At 34.0% G+C, this 16,750-nt stretch overlaps 1 long non-coding RNA gene across 1 annotated transcript; it reads right to left on the minus strand.

Moving 5' to 3' along the window:
• Nucleotides 1–11,325: 11,325 nt before the first annotated feature.
• LOC128225118 (uncharacterized) lies at nt 11,326–13,037 on the minus strand. The gene is made up of 3 exons (XR_008259608.1): nt 12,903–13,037; nt 11,855–11,986; nt 11,326–11,435 (listed from the first exon to the last, which is right to left on the minus strand). It is a non-coding gene; the product is annotated as an uncharacterized LOC128225118 (long non-coding RNA).
• Between the last annotated feature and the right edge of the window lie 3,713 nt (nt 13,038–16,750).

Raw genomic sequence — 16,750 nt, forward strand, 5'->3', positions numbered from 1 at the left:
GTGATATTTTTATGGCACAACCACGACTTTCTCAAATTTATATTGTAGATAAATCGTTTACCCGTTGTGCGACAGAATATAAATACCTCCTATGGCCGACAGAGGAAGATATGTTCATCCCAGCGCGAGCGTCGGTATTGCGGAAACGGGTTAATCAAGGGTTGAGATGAACCTTTCTTACACGAACGACCATGTTAGATGTTTTTCTCCCACCTCAGTTAAACGAAATACAGTGAAAAAGTATTTCCGCTGAATCTTTTCTGTGCGTTTTGAAAACAAAAGGTAGTTCCGCGTTCTGTAAATTATGTGATAAATCAATTGACTAGTGCCGTTTGCATTCTTCTTGTTGTGTTTCACAATTGAAATGTTTTTTTCGTTAAACATGGAACGTTTTTAAGCTTGAAAATGTAAGGTCCCAATGCAATCTAAGTCTAAATTTTTTTTATCTTTTTAGCAACATATTTTTTATGCACATATCATTTGTCAGACAAGGAAAGTGATTTAAAGGCAATTACTGGAAATGAATTCTAAATTTGCCTAGAAGCCCTTTTATAATCTAAAAATCAATTCCCTTCGCTTATTTGCATTCACGATAGTCTTTCGAGCAAATAATGCAGTCGTATGTATGCTAGTACTGCCATGTTTACTACCACGACGACGATGTATTATTCCAGAACAAGGCTGAACAATATGAAGGGTTATAGAACACTGAATATCAACAAGAATTATTTCACTTTTATACACCAGGACAAACATGGCTTTATATCAATTCTCGTACATGTAAAGCACTCTTTGTCCGCAGACCAAATGTGCAATTCACATGTATGCATGAAACAACATTTTTTCCCACCGGTTTGGGAAGAGAGTCAGGGATTTTCTTATATGGGTAAAGCATTTTGAATAGACTTTCAATTTTGCCTGGAAATGAACAATTATGTTATACAAATTAAACAGAAAAGATAACAGAATTCTACAGATTGTTTTTTTTTTATTTCAGGAAACTTCCTTTCATATAAAAAACGGTTTGTGGTAATTATACGACTACAATTAAAAATATGAATTTTTTAAACAGATATTCCGAATTACATTTCCACTTTTAGGAAAAATATAAATGCTGAAGCATTTGGAAAAGTGTGCGGTCCCAGATTGGTCAGAATAAAAGCACACACTGCAGTACCATATAAGCTTATGTTTATAAAACAGAAAACTGTTATATTCATCTTCATTCAAACACACCAACAAGAAACTGAGATGAATGGAGAGCCACCGACCATCAGAGAGCAATAAAGATAACGAGAATTAAATATGTAAGCGATTTGCTTTTGCGAAGAGGTAAAAATACCGATGCCTCTCCAACAACAGTGAAACTTTTTCATTACATGCTTTAACTAAAATTATTTTCTGTATTATCTGTTTAAGTTACCTATAATATGTATGCAAAAAGCTACAGAAACATGCTCAGTAGCAAAAAGTTTAAACATAAACCCCGGCTTAGTGGCAATGGGCAAACGCCAAAGACATATAACACAAAATCTTAAACAAGAAACATAGAACAGCACAAAACTCTACAAACAGCACAGTGCATAAATACTACATATATATATATATATAATTGGTATGTTTATCAAGAATTATTAGGTACCGCCTTGGAACGGTCAGTAAAATGTAAATTTACTGGGGGTTTAAACCAGTTTATGTGCACAAACCTCACTCTTATCCCAACAATCCTTAATAAAGATAAAACGTAAAAGGTAAATCTTATCAAACTATAAGTTACAAGTATTGTTATCACATCCTGTGTTTTCAGGCTATTTCGTATGTCAATAAATCACTAGGAGGAAACAAGGTACAACTGATGCAAATGGTCACACAGGTCAACCGCATAACTGCCAACGAGTTCTTGTTCGGATGAGGAATTCAAAGGGGCCCAAAACAGATGCCTTCAATAATTTCTAGGCTCACGAGATATGTGCACTTAATGCCCAAGAGGCCAGATATCCGTTCATGATATATTTGAATATAAGACCAAGGAAGCCAGACATCTGTGGGTGATTTTATTCTGGAAGGAATTTTACTGTATTCTTATTCGAAATAAGAGCATGTATAGATTGCCAAATGTATCAAGTTACTCTATAAATTGGGGGTTAACTGCCTTCTTTCAGACAGCTTAAAAATTACCACAATTTTCTTTCGCGAGCAGACGGAATTCTAAGTAGATGGAAAATAAAGGGTAATTTTTAATAACTTTAAAATTATGCTTTTCAATAATTCTTGATTATAAGCAATCTTTCCTCTGAAAGAGTAAAAATTATGTTATTTATATCAATATAAATCTAATAATAAAATGATTGTGTGGCTAGCGTCAACATTGATAGCATGTTCACATAACATAGTCTAATAGCATATTGTTTTAATTCTGTAAGAGGCGCTAGAAACTGATGTTATTTATATCTACATTCGAAACTCGATGGCTCGATATTCTAGGGACCGGCCAAAATACTTCGAGCCTCGAGAATATCGAGCCAAGCGGGATTACTTACAGAATGTTATTTTTTTATTCGTTACAAAACGTCTTCTTTACCTCGTTTGTTATTGGCTGCGCTATATCCGCGAGAGAAGAGCATTTATTGGACATAGTTATACATCGTACAGTTCGTAACATGACATATTTGAGACTTAGAAAGTATCATTTGATTTTATTATTTATTGTAAAAATACATTTATGCGAAAACAACAAACAAACAATTTTAAACAGTGAGTAACACAAACATAGCTTATAAGTTATATCAAAATGCATTGAAATGTATACATGAATAACAATAAGAGGCATAAGCAAATTGATAGCACGTTTATTCAAACTGTTAAACTACTAAAATTTGATAATAATTATAATAAAATCAAGTGATTTTTATCGATTAGCGCCTAGTGCTAAATGAAGCCAAGCAAACAAGTCGAGGTGTGAGTTTCTTACTTGAACCCGCAAAAAGGACATCGACCCAAGCAAACAAAACAAAGTGTGAAAGTCTTACTTGGGACCGCGAAAATGACATCGAGCGTGGAGAAATATCGACCCTCAAGATATCGAGCCATCCGATCGAATTTTATATGAACATAGAGTTTAAAAAATCAGACCTTTTTATCTGGTTCGAGCCAACGAGGATATCGAGCCAACGAGTTTCGACTGTATATCAACAAGAGATGTTTGTCAAACACTATGCCCCCCCCCCCTGAGCGCCATGTTGTCAGGATTATATGGACAATTGAATGAGGTCCAAGAATTGTCGAGTTTGCTTTCAAGGTCACTGTGACCTTGACCTTTGACCCCTAAAATCAATAGGGGTCATCTACTGGTCAGGCCCAACCTCCATGTCAAGTTTGGTGACCATAGGTCCAAGAATTGTCGAGTTTAATTTCAAGGTCACTGTGACCTTGACCTTTGACCCCTAAAATCAATAGGGGTCATCTACTGGTCAGGCCCAACCTCCATGTCAAGTTTGAGGGCCATGGGTGCAGGCATTGTTGAGTTATCACTTGGACAACCTTTTATCATTCAAGGTCACTGTGACCTTGACCTTTGGCCAGATGACCCCCAAAAACCATAGGGGTCATCTCCTGGTCAGGCCAATTCTCCAAGTCAAGTTTGAGGGCCATGGGTGCAGGCATTGTTGAGTTATCACTCGAACAACCTTTTACCATTCAAGGTCACTGTGACCTTGACCTTTGACCCATTGAGCCCAAAAAACAATAGGGGTCAGCTACTGGTCAGGCCCAACCTCAAAGTCAAGTTTGAGCGCTATGGGTGCTTGCATTTTCACGTTATCACTCGGACAACCTTTTACCATTCAAGGTCACTGTGACCTTGACCTTTAGCCTGATGACCCCCAAAAACAATAGGGGTCATCTACTGGTCAGGCTCAACCTCCATGTCAAGTTTGAGGGCCATGGGTGCAGGCATTGTTGAGTTATCACTCGGACAAGCTTTAAAATTATTTTACCATTAAAGGTCACTGTGACCTTGACCTTTGACCCGATGACCCCCAAAATCAATAGGGGTCATCTACTGGTCAGGCCCAACCTTCATGTGAAGTATGATGACCATACGCCCAGGAATTGTTCAGTTATCACTCGGACAAGCTTTGGTCTACCGACGGACCGACCGACCGACCGACCGACCGACCGACATACCGACATGCCTGTGCAAAGCAATATACCCCTCTTCTTCGAAGGGGGGCATAATTAAATAATAAAATGATTGTATGGCCGGTATCAACATTGATTGCATGCTCACATAACATAGTCTGATAGCAAATGGTTTTATTTCTTCAAGAGGCCCTGAGGGCACTTAACTAGATGTTTTCTCTCCGTGTCTGACATGGCATATCCTTTCCTCATGTCAAATTAAAGTTCGGAACGCATTAATGCTTGATTAACGAAATGTTCAGGAAAACACGCCGAATTGGTCTAGGCATTTTTCCGTGATACATTTCCTTTGAAAGTTATTTATTTCAACTGATTTACTTATTTTAACAAATTTAAAGTGATATCAGACGAAACGTACATCGGATTGTGCAAATTAAGTTTACATGCCTGTAACTATCTGTTTCACTGTTGTTCAAATATATTGACAACACGTTCTAGATACAGGTGAATTAAGTTATTCTTCCTTTAGCACTTTTTATCATGTTACACTTTCAAATATGCAAGTATCGCCAAGAAGAATGACATCAAGAATCCTGGGCAGAGCTTTCCATGGGCTACAGGTTGTGAGGTGTATTTATTATTATAATTTTAAAAAGGTGTTATGAATATATGTTTACTGAACACAACAACAATACAAACAAAAGAAACATCTCCGGAAGCGGTAGCATGGAAAACATTAGACATGATCGTAGGAATACGTTATTTGACTTCGGTCATTAGCTGTGGTTTCTTGAATTGTATAATTGAACTACCTTTGCGTGTAGACTACAGACTGAATGGATATGCGTTGTTTAAGCGATACATTTTCTTAATTATTAAAAAAAGGAATAATATTGGAAACATTACACATGATTGTAGGAATAAGTTATAAAGAATACGTAGATCATTTATATTGTGTTACAAATAAATAATAAAACTGAAACAGGTGTACGAATTATAAGACCTCCCCTGGCAATAAAAGATAGGAGCTGTTTATAATAAAAAAAATTCTTTTAATTTTGACGATTGTTCCACATAAATAAAGCTTAAAGTAGTCATAAGTAGCCTTCATATTATTACTCGAAATCCGAGAGAAAGTATACGATGTTAAGTATCATCCTTAATCTTAAAGACAATATAAGCAAATTGCATGTATACTGTTGCCCCAAATGCTTCAGGCCAGACAAGGAAAATACATATATAACACAATACAAATGTTATTGAGTATTCTAAGTTAAACAAGCTCTTTGTAACGACTGATTAAGATTTTTGGATTTTAGATTTTCATTAGATTTTTTTATTCCTTGTATGTACCATATCGCTATAGGAGTTCGCATCCGGACTGGAGGCCTTCCACTTCAATTAACCTATGCTGAGTTATATTATATGAATTGCGTTCATAGCACTACAAGCGTCAGGTTTGTAAAATTTCCTAGCATTCGTTTTTATTTATATCAAAAACTAGAGAAATAAGCTCAGTAGCCGAAAGTTTAAACATAAACTCCGTTTAATGGCGCACGGTAAACGCCAAAGACATAAAACACAAAAGCAAACAATCAAAAACTAGAAACATGAAACAGCACAAAACTCCACAAACAGTGTTTGATGTTATGACGCATATCTCAGAATACTTCAAAATGACGCAGTATCGATGATAAAATAACTCGAAAAGAGAACAGCCGTGAATATTTAGTACGGATATAAGTCGTATGTAAGAAATAAACGGCAAGTTTTCTGCGTTTACGTGTACTCTTAAAAATGTGTTCACATTCTTATGTATCGGAAAACAATTTTCATTTTCTTTCAATGAACGTAAACTTTATACAGATATAAGAACTTATATATTTAGCACGACTTCATTATTCTCGTATAAATATGTGTTGTTATTTTTCGTGTACAAAATATTTGCTCAGATAAAGACTATGATATCTCCGTATCTTATGAATTAATACTTGTTAGTACAGAACAAAAAAAGGTTTGTCTCGGTATTATTTATATCATATAATTAAGCTTTTTCCTTAAACAGTGAATAAATCTCAGTATCATTAATGAATCGCATTTCTCAATATATCTTTTAAAATCAATTTCAATGTCTCATAAACTCCATTACAAATGCCAAAAAATGTTAAATTATTTAAAATACCATGAGTAAATAGCAACCTATTTCATTTATACAGATGTAATTTGTCTTTGTTATGATTATTTGTAATTTGTGTTATACTACTTAGGCAACAAGAGTTGTTAACAAAATTACTGTATATAGCGGGACTAGCAGACAGACGCCACAACATTACACTAGCACATGACATCCACTGGTTAGAATTGTACTAAATAGTTAGCCATTCTTATATCATTTTACGGTGAATCTTGTAAAAGAATAGCCCAAATATGAAAAAGACGAAAATCAAATCAAGGCTAACGACATTTCCGTGAGAAATAGATTGAGCAGACCAAACCCGAGAAAAATACAGCAAACATCTAATAAGAATGGTGTAATCAAACTCGCAGACGTGCATTGCTTCCTAATTCATTTCAAGAAATCCATACATCTCCTTATTGGAAGGTTGTTCGCTTAACATTCGTGAAGGAATTTTTTATTGTTAACTGATTATTACCAGTGTGGTCAAATTGCTTAAAAAACTTTTAAAACAACATGTTTTTAAACAAATATCATCTTAACTCGAGCAAAGGTCTCAATCGTCCTTTACTTTGCTGTATCCTATAATTTGTATAAAGGATGATATGGGGTTATGTAACCTAATCATGTTATGATCCTGGCCACAATTGTGTGGAATGTGAATTGAATTAAATGAAAGGTATTGGTGTTATAAGTGCAGGGCTAAAATGCCCTAAAACTTGAAACGTACGCCGACACCGGGGCGAATAGTATAGCCCTTCTTTTTTCTTCAAATAGTCGAGCTAAAACAATACGTTTTCAAGATTTTGAATTGCCATAATTGAACTACCTTCCGCTTTTAGACTACAAACAGAATGGCTATGCGTTGTTTATGCTATACAGTTACATTTTCTGAATCATAAAAACAATATGGAAAACATTAGACATGAATGTAGGAATACGTTATTTGACTTCGGTGATGAGCTATGGTTTCATATTGCCAGTACAAAGTATTACTCCCTGGTTGTTTCTATTAAGCCAAATGTTTGCTCTGAGTTGCATAATTACCACTTATATAATGCAACTTTAATCAGAACAGTTTCACGTAAAAAAAAGTATTAATGGAATCATAAAGTCAATATTTGAATTGTGTACATACATAAACGGTCAGAATAGTTATCACGAAGTCATCTAATTTATATATTATTATTCAAGATAAAAATTGGCGACACAGTCCATTTTATTTTTAAATTGGTCTATTGTTATTCAAACTACGTACAGTGAAAGTATTTCTTATACGTGTGGTAGGCATACTTTTTAATGTCTGTACATTGAATACAAAACAGTATTATAATTTAACGTCGAAAAAAGTTTTTCTCAAAACATGAATTTCTATAAAAAAAGATAAAATGGAAATAAGATTACATGTAATATTAACACATACTTTTTCAATACCCAGAACAAACTATTCGACCATAATTGTAACTCAATACGTTCATGTGCAAGTAATATGGGTCTAACGGCAAGTAAGTTCATTGCTGTTCGGGACACTGACGAAACTAGCTAGATGTATTTTGTCACCGGATGTCATTTCAGATAATTATTCATTTGAAGTGGGAAATAAAGTCATGTTGTTTACTGCTTAGGTCAAATTATTGATGATTTACTTACTTAATTTATAGCAAACCATTCTTAGACATCTTTCCGATAAATTTCCGTTAAACAGTCGTTTGATATGAACTCCACATTGGTCAATGTAATGTGATAATTAAACGACACTCATTGTATTTGTTAGTAACTACTAATATTAACAAACATGTTTTCAACTGCTTTATATCAACAGATCAAAGTAAACAACAGAGACACGCCCAGTATTTAAAACTTTGACCAAGACCCTGATTTAAGGTCCAAGAACTAACACCAAACTCGAGACACACAGCAAAAGGAGACAACAAACATTACAATCCTTTCAGAATTGTCTTTAAGGAATGTAAGGATAACCGTCTGGGCATATTTATGTAGTACGCATTGGGGGTTGGGGATAACCATTTTTATGCGCTCTCAGTTGTTCCATCATGTTTCAATACAGTGTAAATATCAAACGGCACAAAACATACGTCACAAAAGAGAACCACCAAAGACACAGAGCAATAAAACACTAAATGCTAAATGTCTATAAATAAATATTGGGAAACCGCCTCGGAACGAACGTTACAATCACATAGAAACTCAATGAAGGAGTACCAAGTGTATTGCATGAACATCACTCAGCCCCGCATATAGGTTAGTCAATATTAGGAACATTGATATATACTACTCACTCTAAATTTAATTTTTTCAATCGTGAGGATTTTATGATCTAACCGTACTTAATGTATAGGCTCGCTCGTATAGTCCCTTTTATGCTGTAAAGGTGCATACTGCCAGATCACTAGCAAATAAAACTATGCATAAAATCCGCACGATTGAAAAAATGAAATTTATAGTGAAAATTTACCTTTAATACTTATTTGTTTGCAAATCCGATTTGCTCTTATATTTAACACAAATTTGGCCAATTCATTAACATTGTTTATGTAAGCAAAGGTTACGGTATGAGTCACAGATTGTGTAAAGTTCTCCGTTGAGTAATATTATATAAAAATAATCACCTGCCCTGACCAATATTTACATCAATCAGATGGGTATAACAACGTGTACAAAATGTTTACTAAACGGTATTACCAAGCGTAAAAGATCAGGTTGACTGTAACTTCACTAGAGTCTAAATTAGTTTGCAACATTGCAGAACACAGAAGGGTAATTTTAATGTAGATTATACGACCTTTTAGTAAATCAAAGTGTTAAGGTTTGTCAGTACATGTCTCAATTCCATATCGTTATCGTTCAAAAAAGAAATTGCCGGGTTTTTTTTCAACAAAACGTCACAGTAAGTTTGTTGGACATTGAAGTCGTATAATTTCTGTTTTATATTTAGAGAATGGACACACGTATATGTTATATGTTGTCACGTCCTCTACGAGCCAGAAAGGGAAATTATCAAACAATATGTATTTATGGATGAGATAATATTCCTTCATTGGTTAATTAAATGGTGGAATGACAACCAGACTACGGTTCATTCTCGGACTGTAATAAAAGCGTTTTTGTTTTTGTAACAATAGTGCACAATAACCTTAAAAGCTACTTACAAACTGTTCCTTTGAGCGCTGTTTTCAATCTAACAAAAGCAAATGTGTATTCACAATAACTGTCTGTAATTTAGAAAGGTTCTAATAATGACAGTGCAAATGAAAAATATAAAATATATATATATGAGTAATTTTGCCTAGAAGCCAATTTGGAATGTCAAAAGCAATTTGTTTTTAGCGGACAATATTTGCCTTTTCATCAATTGCTATATTCATATGTATGCTAATTCTGCCATGAAGGCTTTTGTTTTCATAATGTACCATTGGTTGCTCGGTCCAGTCATTCCAGGACAAACATGGATAATATGAAGGGTCATTAGGCGCATTGTTTATCATTTAGATTGTGTTTTAATACATTAGCTCATACATAGCCTTATATCACTGACCAGTGTCATGTGCACAGGCAATATATGGAATTTGTACATCGCCTTTTAAACTTCAGTGTGTGAATACCACGTGATGAATTACGTCATATATGCTAAGTCGGAGGGCAATATTTTGCTTAAAATGTAGACTTAAAACAAAGATAACTTTCTTCCATTCTACCATTTTAAATGAAACAGAGGGCAGTATATGCCACTTAAAGACACCGCCTTCAGTGTATTACCGGAGTTTGATAAGGTGATTAGTTTCATCAAACACATCAACAAACCTGTTTCCAAAATAATGTTTTGACATGGCTCCGTCAGACGGCCCTTTTGTGGAAAGGTTTGTCAAAGTGTTTTAAGAAACTAAACTCTCAATCAAACTCTGGTAAAAAAAAAACAAAGGAGTAAGCGGCGTAGACTGCGCTATGTTTCATTTAAAATTGTGAAGAAATAGTGAATTTAACCTTGTTTAAAGTCTTCATTCGAAGCAAAATGTTGCGATCCGACGTAGTACTTATGACGCAATACGTCACGTGGTATACACCCACTGTACGGACCAAATGTATGCATGTAACTATCATTAGGTGATGTGGCGATGACTGTAATATTTACAATACGTTTATGTGTCAATAAATCTGTTGATGTTAGAGGGAAATTATACCATCATACCAGCATAAATAAAGTAATGGTTAGCAACCAGCAAATAATGTGAAGGATTTGTGCTAACAAGAGAAAGCTAAAATCCGTAAGTTAGGCTTTGGAAAAGTGGCTGTAACCTTACGTCGACTTACAAGGGCAATCAAACAGCTACTTGATTAGGTGCGGATGGTGCTTTAACTTTAACATTAACTAGCTAACCTCCGTCAATACTGTACCAAGTGCATCAATCTTTGTTTTCCGCCTTTATTCTGGTCTGATTATTTATTATTTATTACATTATTTGACTGAACAATAAATTTTTCATAACAAAAGTAAACAATTTATTTATACAACTAAGCAGAGTGATAAGTTGATAGTTTTTAGGCTTTGTTGGATTATCTTTATTTTCTTAAAAGGATTTATAACTCAAACAGTCCAATATTGAGGTATAACACCGTGTTAAAAAATCGAGGTAAATAATTTGGCATATAAATCCTTAAATATTGGAAATAAATTATATTAATATGTTCATTCAATATTTTACCTTGTCCAATAGCTTTGTTTCTGTTTATGATTTTACGCCCTTTTCTATTTATTCTAGGAATATTGGTGTATCTTAAGATTTCGTAATCTTAATAGATTTAGTTTGTTAATATTTGTTATGGAAATTTCTCATAATAGTTTTACATTTTAATTATTACGTTTAGGTTGATTCGTTTCGTTTTTATTTATAAAGATAACGAGCTCGATGGAAATTCTTTCCTTTTTACAAGTTTCTTGAATGCCTTATTTGCAAAATGATCATTTTGGGAAAAACCAACCAAAAACAAAATTATTAAATCGATACTTTATTTCCACCACAAACAAAATAAAAATAAAAACGTAAGTGAAAGAAAGGTGTAGATATATGGATTATGGTGGTTTCGCTCTGTCATGCATAGCCTGGAAAGAAAGTAAACGAAAAATACAGACATGGAATAATGAAGTGTGATTCTTCTTCACGTAGGTTGCATATAATACAGCAATATTTTCTAACGAGATTATAAAGCATGCAGGATTCTAGGTTTAGAGTAAATGCCAATAGTATAAATGGATTTAAACTTAGAAAGAACGTTTTGTACAAACAGGTGTAATCCAATTTATAGAAATAAATCCAAATATAGCATACAATGCACTAAAAAACAATGTCAAAGTTAAAGGAAAACATAGGAAATAACGCAATTGAAGTTGATTAGAATATTAAACATAAATCATCTTTAAATTGCGACATCGAGTTAGTGGACTAATAGCTACTTTGTTCTTATACATTGTTACTTTTGTTACAGTAACGGCAACCGATAGACAAAAGGACAATGTCGTACCTCACTAGTCTAGTGCCTCTCCAACAGCATCACCTTTGGTATATGATACTTCGACAGCGTCACGTCTCGCTCTATTGATCAGAGCATCGGCATTAGCCGCATTTGCTCGTTGCCATTGATTCCACAACCAACCTGGAATAGTTATTATTCATAAAACATGTTTTTTTCAACTTCAACATGCATTTGCATGATTTCATGGATTCTTAGACTGAATTAGATTAATTATGTGAGACATTCAAGTTTTTAGTTATGCGTGTAATTTGGACAAAATGCTTAGCAATGATGGTAAATCTTCATCAGAGACTCAGAAATACTATAATAATTTCTAGTTACATCTCAATTTTGTGAAATCCATATTATTGTTATACATTGCATTTTATAGGATTTGTATACATTTATGTTATTCGCCTTCTACAATGCTGCAATAAATACTGGTTAAACCAAATCACTACTTTTGAGCCTTAAGATGCTCTCATACTCCCAAATAGGATGTACCACAAATAATACAATTGTTTTAATTTACCAAAAAGGATGAATAAATATCGAAAACAATTGTTCTTATCCTTGATAATGTGTTTAAAGTGAAAGAAAATTGCAGAAAACACGGTATTTCTACCTTATGAGACGAGAGTTGATCACTGTCAATCTGTTTGGACACACCAGTCAATAGTTATTGTATATTAAATTAATCGTATTAATTGTGGTTAATCTTATTTGGGATTAATATTGCATCTTTAACTTATTATAGCTAAACTATAGGAATATTTGCACTGAAAAATAGACAGATTCATATAGATAGTGACTGAGATTCTTTAGTAAAGTAAATACTATTGTTAATCCGATCGAACTGTTTTCATAAACGTGCTTGAAAAAGACACTTTCGCGAGTTCGCATTGTCCGAAACGCTGTTCATTGTGCTTACACATAATTAATTTCAAGCCAAATATTTTGACAAGAACAACATGACATAAATTTCATGATAGCTGAGAATTTGGAACTACATAAAATGCACCAAAATTGTAAATCAATCCAAACAAAACATCCTTACCGTCAACAGAGGCTGGAAAGAATGCCATGGACAGGCAGCTGACCAGAAGAAGAACGGTGAATAACTTGCTCATATTTGAAGGTTGGAGTTGTGAATAATCTGAAGGGCCAGCGATGGCGCTTATATAACTCGCTGTCACGAAACATCCGCATGGTGGTGCCTTGTCTTATTCAAATGAAATTCGTTAAATATAAAACCACTATTAAAAATAAAATGGATAAACACATCCATTACTATGTTTTTGTTTTCAATTGTCATAAATGTATAGGGGGATATCTCGGTTTAATATATTTCAATATAAATATTTATTTTTTATAACGTATCTCTTCGTGCCATCTCAGCGACCTAAAAAACAGATTATCAACAACATAATTATAAAAAGGGAGAATACAAATTAACGTACAAAGGTAATGCACGGTGTTGGGATGTGACAGTGTTTCAATTGTAATTGCTGTCATGATGAGAATTAAGGAAGTGCAAAAGCATGTGTCATTAAATAACACATCACTTTTATATCATACAATATGCAAATGGTGAACTCCAGATTTTTCCACTGGAGATATAGGTGGATCTGTCTATTTATGTACGCAATATATGTATGCATATCACTGTTGTTGTGTTGTTGCTGCTGATGTTGATGTGGATGCTGTTGTTGTTGTTGTTGATATTTTGAAAAAAAATATCCTCGGATGGTATAGTATGTCAACAAGAGTGGTATGAAGTATAAACGTGCCCATTGCTAGCCGTAGCTGCTTCAACCATGTGTTTCTCTATGTCTGTATAAATATTACTCTCTAAAATGAACAGGACAGTTTCTCTAGGCATTAGCACAAGTGTTCATCAAAAGAAAATGCAAACATGCACCAAAACTAAACGATGAACACGATTTACAAAAAAAAAACATCCGTCCTGAACTGTTTCCATTGTCAATTCGTTTCCAAGCATTTATTACGTATATTTGTTCCTTCTCGATAGGACTTAGATCAGTACTATTACCAAAATCCAATGTACTTTAGGCTAAATGGAATCTTATTTATCTGAGACTATCTAGTGACAATTACACTCTTTGACATCGATAGAGCAGCTAATTTGGAAATGAAAAAAAAAATAAAACTGTTAATTTTGGTATGCCATACAGAATTTAAATTGTTTTATTCTAGACGACCTAGGAACTAGGTCATGTTCCCTGATATTGCTATGTTGAATAGTGCAATTGACAATTGTAGTAAATCACGACATATACCATTTCTCCTATATATACATATTGTAACACGTTTGTTTGATACACCAAAGTAAGCAATCGGCAATACAATTTCTAATATTAATTATATGGTTTGAAGACTAATGTTTCTTGCTACTAACGCATATAAAGTTTGACAAATGAATTGTTATCCATGAATAGGCAGATACAAACTGAAAACAATTTCTTATGAGTTTGGTTTGTAAAATGTGTTGATATTAGATATACTCGAGAGAGATCTTGTAATTGTTGAACTGATATAACACCCCCTACCGAATAATAGTGTTCGTGACCTTGTAAGAAAGCATCAAAAGTAGTATATGTATATAAGGATGTATGTACGGCAGTCAACGCAAATGGATAGTTAGGGGTATACGCAAATGGACAGTTAGGGGTATATGCAAATGGATAGTTAGGGGTATAAGCAAATGGATAGTTAAGGGCATAAGCAAAGGGATTCTTAAGGATACATGCAAATGGATAGATAAGGATACATGCAAATAGATTGGAAGGGGTATAGGCAAATGGATGGTTTAGTATACAGGCAAATGGAGAGTTAGGGATAGAGGCAAATGGATAGTTAGGTATATAGGCCAATGGATAGTTAAGGATATAGGCAAATGGGTAGTTAAATATACAGGCAAATGGATAGTTCAGGATACAGGCAAATGGATAGTTAGGTATACAGGCAAATGAATAGTTCAGGATACAGGCAAATGGATTTTTAAGGATACAGGTAAATGGATTGGAAGGGGTATAGGCTAATGGATTGGAAGGGGTATAGGCAAATGGATAGTTAAGGATATAGGCAAATGGCTAGATAAGGATACAGGCAAATGGCTAATTCAGGATACAGGCAAATGTATAGTTAAGGATACAGGCAAATGTATAGTTCAGGATACAGGCATATGGATAGATAAGGATACAGGCAAATGGATAGTTCAGGATACAGGCAAATGTATAGTTAAGGATACAGGCAAATGGATTGGAAGGGGTATAGGCAAATGGATTGGAAGGGGTATAGAAAATGGATAGATAAGGATAGAGGCAAATGGATAAATAAGGATACAGTCGAATGGATAGATAAGGATACAGGCAAATGGATAGTTCAGGATACAGGCAAATGGATAGTTCAGGATACAGGCAAATGGATAGTTAAGGATACAGGCAAATAGATAGGAAGGTGTATAGGCAAATAGATAATTAAGGATACGGGCAAATGGATAGTTAAGGATACAGGCAAATGGATAGTTAGGGATAGAGGCAAATAGATAGGAAGGTGTATAGGCAAATAGATAATTAAGGATACGGGCAAATGGATAGTTAAGGATACAGGCAAATGGATAGTTAGGGATACAGGCAAATAGATAGTTAGGTATACAGGCCAATGGATAATTAAGGATACAGGCAAATGGATAGTTAAGGATATAGGCAAATGGATAGTTAAGGATACAGGCAAATAGATAATTAAGGATACGGGCAAATGGATAGTTAAGGATACAGGCAAATGGATAGTTAGGGATAGAGGCAAATGGATAGTTAGGGATAGAGGCAAATGGATAGTTAGGTATACAGGCCAATGGATAGTTAAGGATGCAGGCAAATGGATAGTTAAATATATAGGCAAATGTATAGTTAAGTATAAAGGCAAATGGATAGTTAAGGGTACAGCATTTATTTGACAGTATTGGCAAACATATTTGATATAATGGCCTTCATAATTATCTTTCTCAAAGTTATCCTTTAAATTTCCTGTACTGAACAACTTGATAATTGTATTTAAGTTCGGGATATGTTGAATTATAAAGTATTAGTATTTTTAGATAAAACATTTTACAATAATCTAGGTTCATCAAGTTAATACTTCTTAAATAGATGGTATTTTTGTAATGCACAGAACAATCAAATCTGTATCGATTTAGTTGATATAGATCATGTAAAAATACTCTTTGTCATAAAGCGGCTAGACAACCAGATGGTCCAAAAATCGGCAAATACATTATTTCCACAAGACACCTAGAATGTCAATACCAACTAATATGAGGCCGAGAAAAACATTATTTTACATGATTAAAAACAATTTTTATCGCTGTCTAAGCTAAGTTTCAAAACATGAAGGTCAGCATTGACACAAAATCCATTATATTCAATCGGAATACCTCGGCAGTACGAAGAGCCTCGGATGTATGCCAGTGCATTCGTAAAATTAATTCGTAAACTTATTTAAAAAAACATTAATTTATTGTAGTTTTTTAACATTTGTTTTTAACTAAGTTTAAGTTCATACCCAGTAAAGTGTACTATTGCATACATCATAATTTTTTAAGAGTACAGTCCTTAGGTTTTACAGCTCAATTGCAACTACGACACAATCTTGTTTCAGCGTAGTTACATTTTGATTTTGACATGGTAAACTTTCCATATACACACTGTTTCGAAGGAAAATGGCGGAGGTTCTCCGAAACCATCAAAACGTAAGATGGATCCGGGAATTAACATTGACACATTGACAAAGCAAATACAATAACAATTGTTTTGATCTTTACAAATGAATACAGCCTAATGTAAAATGTAAAAGATAAAATTGATTTGTTTTTTATCTTACGAA

The sequence above is a fragment of the Mya arenaria genome, chromosome 2 (assembly GCF_026914265.1).
Source record: "Mya arenaria isolate MELC-2E11 chromosome 2, ASM2691426v1".
NCBI classification, from domain to species: Eukaryota; Metazoa; Mollusca; class Bivalvia; order Myida; family Myidae; genus Mya; species Mya arenaria.